This window comes from Leptonotus elevatus, chromosome 1 (assembly GCF_054856555.1).
Source record: "Leptonotus elevatus isolate MCC_2025b chromosome 1, RoL_Lele_1.0, whole genome shotgun sequence".
NCBI lineage: Eukaryota > Metazoa > Chordata > Actinopteri > Syngnathiformes > Syngnathidae > Leptonotus > Leptonotus elevatus.
The window spans coordinates 48,393,230-48,399,411 of NC_141239.1; the positions used below are offsets into that span (position 1 = coordinate 48,393,230).

At 46.2% G+C, this 6,182-nt stretch overlaps 17 non-coding genes and 3 pseudogenes across 17 annotated transcripts in view; all 20 read right to left on the reverse strand.

The window, feature by feature from the left end:
* Nucleotides 1-176: 176 nt before the first annotated feature.
* Nucleotides 177-295, reverse strand: LOC147182802 (5S ribosomal RNA). Its single transcript, XR_015091675.1, has one exon. It is a non-coding gene; the product is annotated as a 5S ribosomal RNA (ribosomal RNA).
* Nucleotides 296-490: 195 nt separating this feature from the next.
* LOC147182803 (5S ribosomal RNA) lies at nucleotides 491-609 on the reverse strand. The gene has a single exon (XR_015092036.1). It is a non-coding gene; the product is annotated as a 5S ribosomal RNA (ribosomal RNA).
* Nucleotides 610-805: 196 nt separating this feature from the next.
* Nucleotides 806-924, reverse strand: LOC147182804 (5S ribosomal RNA). Its single transcript, XR_015091808.1, has one exon. It is a non-coding gene; the product is annotated as a 5S ribosomal RNA (ribosomal RNA).
* A 195-nt stretch (nucleotides 925-1,119) lies between these two features.
* Nucleotides 1,120-1,238, reverse strand: LOC147182805 (5S ribosomal RNA). Its single transcript, XR_015091944.1, has one exon. It is a non-coding gene; the product is annotated as a 5S ribosomal RNA (ribosomal RNA).
* A 196-nt stretch (nucleotides 1,239-1,434) lies between these two features.
* LOC147182806 (5S ribosomal RNA) lies at nucleotides 1,435-1,543 on the reverse strand (annotated as a pseudogene).
* Nucleotides 1,544-1,739: 196 nt separating this feature from the next.
* On the reverse strand, nucleotides 1,740-1,858 carry LOC147182807 (5S ribosomal RNA). Its single transcript, XR_015091690.1, has one exon. It is a non-coding gene; the product is annotated as a 5S ribosomal RNA (ribosomal RNA).
* Nucleotides 1,859-2,067: 209 nt separating this feature from the next.
* On the reverse strand, nucleotides 2,068-2,186 carry LOC147182808 (5S ribosomal RNA). Its single transcript, XR_015091648.1, has one exon. It is a non-coding gene; the product is annotated as a 5S ribosomal RNA (ribosomal RNA).
* A 195-nt stretch (nucleotides 2,187-2,381) lies between these two features.
* Nucleotides 2,382-2,490, reverse strand: LOC147182809 (5S ribosomal RNA; annotated as a pseudogene).
* A 195-nt stretch (nucleotides 2,491-2,685) lies between these two features.
* Nucleotides 2,686-2,804, reverse strand: LOC147182810 (5S ribosomal RNA). The gene has a single exon (XR_015091705.1). It is a non-coding gene; the product is annotated as a 5S ribosomal RNA (ribosomal RNA).
* A 195-nt stretch (nucleotides 2,805-2,999) lies between these two features.
* On the reverse strand, nucleotides 3,000-3,118 carry LOC147182811 (5S ribosomal RNA). The gene has a single exon (XR_015091969.1). It is a non-coding gene; the product is annotated as a 5S ribosomal RNA (ribosomal RNA).
* A 195-nt stretch (nucleotides 3,119-3,313) lies between these two features.
* LOC147182812 (5S ribosomal RNA) lies at nucleotides 3,314-3,432 on the reverse strand. The gene has a single exon (XR_015092038.1). It is a non-coding gene; the product is annotated as a 5S ribosomal RNA (ribosomal RNA).
* Nucleotides 3,433-3,628: 196 nt separating this feature from the next.
* On the reverse strand, nucleotides 3,629-3,747 carry LOC147182813 (5S ribosomal RNA). The gene has a single exon (XR_015092240.1). It is a non-coding gene; the product is annotated as a 5S ribosomal RNA (ribosomal RNA).
* Nucleotides 3,748-3,942: 195 nt separating this feature from the next.
* Nucleotides 3,943-4,061, reverse strand: LOC147182814 (5S ribosomal RNA). The gene has a single exon (XR_015091950.1). It is a non-coding gene; the product is annotated as a 5S ribosomal RNA (ribosomal RNA).
* Nucleotides 4,062-4,257: 196 nt separating this feature from the next.
* On the reverse strand, nucleotides 4,258-4,366 carry LOC147182815 (5S ribosomal RNA; annotated as a pseudogene).
* A 195-nt stretch (nucleotides 4,367-4,561) lies between these two features.
* On the reverse strand, nucleotides 4,562-4,680 carry LOC147182816 (5S ribosomal RNA). The gene has a single exon (XR_015091951.1). It is a non-coding gene; the product is annotated as a 5S ribosomal RNA (ribosomal RNA).
* Nucleotides 4,681-4,876: 196 nt separating this feature from the next.
* On the reverse strand, nucleotides 4,877-4,995 carry LOC147182817 (5S ribosomal RNA). The gene has a single exon (XR_015091602.1). It is a non-coding gene; the product is annotated as a 5S ribosomal RNA (ribosomal RNA).
* A 206-nt stretch (nucleotides 4,996-5,201) lies between these two features.
* Nucleotides 5,202-5,320, reverse strand: LOC147182818 (5S ribosomal RNA). The gene has a single exon (XR_015093329.1). It is a non-coding gene; the product is annotated as a 5S ribosomal RNA (ribosomal RNA).
* A 196-nt stretch (nucleotides 5,321-5,516) lies between these two features.
* On the reverse strand, nucleotides 5,517-5,635 carry LOC147182819 (5S ribosomal RNA). Its single transcript, XR_015091718.1, has one exon. It is a non-coding gene; the product is annotated as a 5S ribosomal RNA (ribosomal RNA).
* A 196-nt stretch (nucleotides 5,636-5,831) lies between these two features.
* Nucleotides 5,832-5,950, reverse strand: LOC147182820 (5S ribosomal RNA). Its single transcript, XR_015091569.1, has one exon. It is a non-coding gene; the product is annotated as a 5S ribosomal RNA (ribosomal RNA).
* Nucleotides 5,951-6,146: 196 nt separating this feature from the next.
* The window catches only part of LOC147182821 (5S ribosomal RNA), a 119-nt gene continuing 83 nt past the window's right edge, over nucleotides 6,147-6,182 (reverse strand). Inside the window, exon 1 of the ribosomal RNA XR_015092208.1 lies at nucleotides 6,147-6,182. This exon is cut by the window's right edge and continues 83 nt beyond it. This is a non-coding gene — a ribosomal RNA (5S ribosomal RNA).

The following is a 6,182-nucleotide window of genomic DNA, read 5'->3' on the forward strand; positions in this document are numbered from 1 at the left end:
GACTCTTTTAAAGATGACACTCGTCCCAACTTGGGGTGGAAAAAGCATTTTGACAGCATTTTCAGCTCTCATCCTGTCAGTTTAGCGTGTGGCTGTCTGCTAGCAAGTAGCTAGCAAACTGGAATTATTTTGTGAAAGTTTACTTTTGCGACGGAGGTGCAAAAAAAAAAAAAAAAAGCTTACAGCACCTGGTATTCCCAGGCGGTCTCCCATCCAAGTACTAACCAGGCCCGACCCTGCTTAGCTTCCGAGATCGGACGAGATCGGGCGTTCTCAGGGTAGTATGGCCGTAAGCCGAGAAAAAGCCCACAGTTGACTCTTTTAAAGATTACACTCGTCCCAACTTTGGGTGGAAAAAGCATTTTGACAGCATTTTCAGCTCTCATCCTGTCAGTTTAGCGTGTGGCTGTCTGCTAGCAAGTAGCTAGCAAACTGGAATTATTTTGTGAAAGTTTAGTTTTGCGACGGAGGTGCAAAAAAAAAAAAAAAAAGCTTACAGCACCTGGTATTCCCAGGCGGTCTCCCATCCAAGTACTAACCAGGCCCGACCCTGCTTAGCTTCCGAGATCGGACGAGATCTGGCGTTCTCAGGGTAGTATGGCCGTAAGCCGAGAAAAAGCCCACAGTTGACTCTTTTAAAGATTACACTCGTCCCAACTTTGGGTGGAAAAAGCATTTTGACAGCATTTTCAGCTCTCATCCTGTCAGTTTAGCGTGTGGCTGTCTGCTAGCAAGTAGCTAGCAAACTGGAATTATTTTGTGAAAGTTTACTTTTGCGACGGAGGTGCAAAAAAAAAAAAAAAAAAGCTTACAGCACCTGGTATTCCCAGGCGGTCTCCCATCCAAGTACTAACCAGGCCCGACCCTGCTTAGCTTCCAAGATCGGACGAGATCGGGCGTTCTCAGGGTAGTATGGCCGTAAGCCGAGAAAAAGCCCACAGTTGACTCTTTTAAAGATTACACTCGTCCCAACTTTGGGTGGAAAAAGCATTTTGACAGCATTTTCAGCTCTCATCCTGTCAGTTTAGCGTGTGGCTGTCTGCTAGCAAGTAGCTAGCAAACTGGAATTATTTTGTGAAAGTTTAGTTTTGCGACGGAGGTGCAAAAAAAAAAAAAAAAAGCGTACAGCACCTGGTATTCCCAGGCGGTCTCCCATCCAAGTACTAACCAGGCCCGACCCTGCTTAGCTTCCGAGATCGGACGAGATCGGGCGTTCTCAGGGTAGTATGGCCGTAAGCCGAGAAAAAGCCCACAGTTGACTCTTTTAAAGATTACACTCGTCCCAACTTGGGGTGGAAAAAGCATTTTGACAGCATTTTCAGCTCTCATCCTGTCAGTTTAGCGTGTGGCTGTCTGCTAGCAAGTAGCTAGCAAACTGGAATTATTTTGTGAAAGTTTACTTTTGCGACGGAGGTGCAAAAAAAAAAAAAAAAAAGCTTACAGCACCTGGTATTCCCAGGCGGTCTCCCATCCAAGTACTAACCAGGCCCGACCCTGCTTAGCTTCCGAGATCGGGCGTTCTCAGGGTAGTATGGCCTTAAGCCGAGAAAAAGCCCACAGTTGACTCTTTTAAAGATTACACTCGTCCCAACTTTGGGTGGAAAAAGCATTTTGACAGCATTTTCAGCTCTCATCCTGTCAGTTTAGCGTGTGGCTGTCTGCTAGCAAGTAGCTAGCAAACTGGAATTATTTTGTGAAAGTTTACTTTTGCGACGGAGGTGCAAAAAAAAAAAAAAAAAAGCTTACAGCACCTGGTATTCCCAGGCGGTCTCCCATCCAAGTACTAACCAGGCCCGACCCTGCTTAGCTTCCGAGATCGGACGAGATCGGGCGTTCTCAGGGTAGTATGGCCGTAAGCCGAGAAAAAGCCCACAGTTGACTCTTTTAAAGATTACACTCGTCCCAGATTGGGGTGGAAAAAGCATTTTGACAGCATTTTCAGCTCTCATCCTGGCAGTTTAGCGTGTGGCTGTCTGCTAGCAAGTAGCTAGCAAACTGGAATTATTTTGTGAAAGTTTACTTTTGCGACGGAGGTGCAAAAAAAGGTGCAAAAAAAAAAAAAAAAAAAGCTTACAACACCTGGTATTCCCAGGCGGTCTCCCATCCAAGTACTAACCAGGCCCGACCCTGCTTAGCTTCCGAGATCGGACGAGATCGGGCGTTCTCAGGGTAGTATGGCCGTAAGCCGAGAAAAAGCCCACAGTTGACTCTTTTAAAGATTACACTCGTCCCAGATTGGGGTGGAAAAAGCATTTTGACAGCATTTTCAGCTCTCATCCTGGCAGTTTAGCGTGTGGCTGTCTGCTAGCAAATAGCTAGCAAACTGGAATTATTTTGTGAAAGTTTACTTTTGCGACGGAGGTGCAAAAAAAAAAAAAAAAAGCTTACAACACCTGGTATTCCCAGGCGGTCTCCCATCCAAGTACTAACCAGGCCCGACCCTGCTTAGCTTCCGAGATCGGGCGTTCCCAGGGTAGTATGGCCGTAAGCCGAGAAAAAGCCCACAGTTGACTCTTTTAAAGATGACACTCGTCCCAACTTGGGGTGGAAAAAGCATTTTGACAGCATTTTCAGCTCTCATCCTGTCAGTTTAGCGTGTGGCTGTCTGCTAGCAAGTAGCTAGCAAACTGGAATTATTTTGTGAAAGTTTACTTTTGCGACGGAGGTGCAAAAAAAAAAAAAAAAAGCTTACAGCACCTGGTATTCCCAGGCGGTCTCCCATCCAAGTACTAACCAGGCCCGACCCTGCTTAGCTTCCGAGATCGGACGAGATCGGGCGTTCTCAGGGTAGTATGGCCGTAAGCCGAGAAAAAGCCCACAGTTGACTCTTTTAAAGATTACACTCGTCCCAACTTTGGGTGGAAAAAGCATTTTGACAGCATTTTCAGCTCTCATCCTGTCAGTTTAGCGTGTGGCTGTCTGCTAGCAAGTAGCTAGCAAACTGGAATTATTTTGTGAAAGTTTAGTTTTGCGACGGAGGTGCAAAAAAAAAAAAAAAAAGCTTACAGCACCTGGTATTCCCAGGCGGTCTCCCATCCAAGTACTAACCAGGCCCGACCCTGCTTAGCTTCCTAGATCGGACGAGATCGGGTGTTCTCAGGGTAGTATGGCCGTAAGCCGAGAAAAAGCCCACAGTTGACTCTTTTAAAGATTACACTCGTCCCAGATTGGGGAGGAAAAAGCATTTTGACAGCATTTTCAGCTCTCATCCTGTCAGTTTAGCGTGTGGCTGTCTGCTAGCAAGTAGCTAGCAAACTGGAATCATTTTGTGAAAGTTTAGTTTTGCGACGGAGGTGCAAAAAAAAAAAAAAAAAGCTTACAGCACCTGGTATTCCCAGGCGGTCTCCCATCCAAGTACTAACCAGGCCCGACCCTGCTTAGCTTCCGAGATCGGACGAGATCTGGCGTTCTCAGGGTAGTATGGCCGTAAGCCGAGAAAAAGCCCACAGTTGACTCTTTTAAAGATTACACTCGTCCCAACTTTGGGTGGAAAAAGCATTTTGACAGCATTTTCAGCTCTCATCCTGTCAGTTTAGCGTGTGGCTGTCTGCTAGCAAGTAGCTAGCAAACTGGAATTATTTTGTGAAAGTTTACTTTTGCGACGGAGGTGCAAAAAAAAAAAAAAAAAAGCTTACAGCACCTGGTATTCCCAGGCGGTCTGCCATCCAAGTACTAACCAGGCCCGACCCTGCTTAGCTTCCAAGATCGGACGAGATCGGGCGTTCTCAGGGTAGTATGGCCGTAAGCCGAGAAAAAGCCCACAGTTGACTCTTTTAAAGATTACACTCGTCCCAACTTTGGGTGGAAAAAGCATTTTGACAGCATTTTCAGCTCTCATCCTGTCAGTTTAGCGTGTGGCTGTCTGCTAGCAAGTAGCTAGCAAACTGGAATTATTTTGTGAAAGTTTAGTTTTGCGACGGAGGTGCAAAAAAAAAAAAAAAAAGCGTACAGCACCTGGTATTCCCAGGCGGTCTCCCATCCAAGTACTAACCAGGCCCGACCCTGCTTAGCTTCCGAGATCGGACGAGATCGGGCGTTCTCAGGGTAGTATGGCCGTAAGCCGAGAAAAAGCCCACAGTTGACTCTTTTAAAGATTACACTCGTCCCAACTTGGGGTGGAAAAAGCATTTTGACAGCATTTTCAGCTCTCATCCTGTCAGTTTAGCGTGTGGCTGTCTGCTAGCAAGTAGCTAGCAAACTGGAATTATTTTGTGAAAGTTTACTTTTGCGACGGAGGTGCAAAAAAAAAAAAAAAAAAGCTTACAGCACCTGGTATTCCCAGGCGGTCTCCCATCCAAGTACTAACCAGGCCCGACCCTGCTTAGCTTCCGAGATCGGGCGTTCTCAGGGTAGTATGGCCTTAAGCCGAGAAAAAGCCCACAGTTGACTCTTTTAAAGATTACACTCGTCCCAACTTTGGGTGGAAAAAGCATTTTGACAGCATTTTCAGCTCTCATCCTGTCAGTTTAGCGTGTGGCTGTCTGCTAGCAAGTAGCTAGCAAACTGGAATTATTTTGTGAAAGTTTACTTTTGCGACGGAGGTGCAAAAAAAAAAAAAAAAAGCGTACAGCACCTGGTATTCCCAGGCGGTCTCCCATCCAAGTACTAACCAGGCCCGACCCTGCTTAGCTTCCGAGATCGGACGAGATCGGGCGTTCTCAGGGTAGTATGGCCGTAAGCCGAGAAAAAGCCCACAGTTGACTCTTTTAAAGATTACACTCGTCCCAACTTGGGGTGGAAAAAGCATTTTGACAGCATTTTCAGCTCTCATCCTGTCAGTTTAGCGTGTGGCTGTCTGCTAGCAAGTAGCTAGCAAACTGGAATTATTTTGTGAAAGTTTACTTTTGCGACGGAGGTGCAAAAAAAAAAAAAAAAAAGCTTACAGCACCTGGTATTCCCAGGCGGTCTCCCATCCAAGTACTAACCAGGCCCGACCCTGCTTAGCTTCCGAGATCGGACGAGATCGGGCATTCTCAGGGTAGTATGGCCGTAAGCCGAGAAAAAGCCCACAGTTGACTCTTTTAAAGATTACACTCGTCCCAGATTGGGGTGGAAAAAGCATTTTGACAGCATTTTCAGCTCTCATCCTGTCAGTTTAGCGTGTGGCTGTCTGCTAGCAAGTAGCTAGCAAACTGGAATTATTTTGTGAAAGTTTACTTTTGCGACGGAGGTGCAAAAAAAGGTGCAAAAAAAAAAAAAAAAGCTTACAACACCTGGTATTCCCAGGCGGTCTCCCATCCAAGTACTAACCAGGCCCGACCCTGCTTAGCTTCCGAGATCGGACGATATCAGGCGTTCTCAGGGTAGTATGGCCATAAGCCGAGAAAAAGCCCACAGTTGACTCTTTTAAAGATTACACTCGTCCCAACTTGGGGTGGAAAAAGCATTTTGACAGCATTTTCAGCTCTCATCCTGTCAGTTTAGCGTGTGGCTGTCTGCTAGCAAGTAGCTAGCAAACTGGAATTATTTTGTGAAAGTTTACTTTTGCGACGGAGGTGCAAAAAAAAAAAAAAAAAAGCTTACAGCACCTGGTATTCCCAGGCGGTCTCCCATCCAAGTACTAACCAGGCCCGACCCTGCTTAGCTTCCGAGATCGGACGAGATCGGGCGTTCTCAGGGTAGTATGGCCGTAAGCCGAGAAAAAGCCCACAGTTGACTCTTTTAAAGATTACACTCGTCCCAGATTGGGGTGGAAAAAGCATTTTGACAGCATTTTCAGCTCTCATCCTGTCAGTTTAGCGTGTGGCTGTCTGCTAGCAAGTAGCTAGCAAACTGGAATTATTTTGTGAAAGTTTACTTTTGCGACGGAGGTGCAAAAAAAAAAAAAAAAAAGCTTACAGCACCTGGTATTCCCAGGCGGTCTCCCATCCAAATACTAACCAGGCCCTACCCTGCTTAGCTTCCGAGATCGGACGAGATCGGGCGTTCTCAGGGTAGTATGGCCGTAAGCCGAGAAGAAGCCCACAGTTGACTCTTTTAAAGATTACACTCGTCCCAACTTGGGGTGGAAAAAGCATTTTGACAGCATTTTCAGCTCTCATCCTGTCAGTTTAGCGTGTGGCTGTCTGCTAGCAAGTAGCTAGCAAACTGGAATTATTTTGTGAAAGTTTACTTTTGCGACGGAGGTGCAAAAAAAAAAAAAAAAAAGCTTACAGCACCTGGTATTCCCAGGCGGTCTCCCA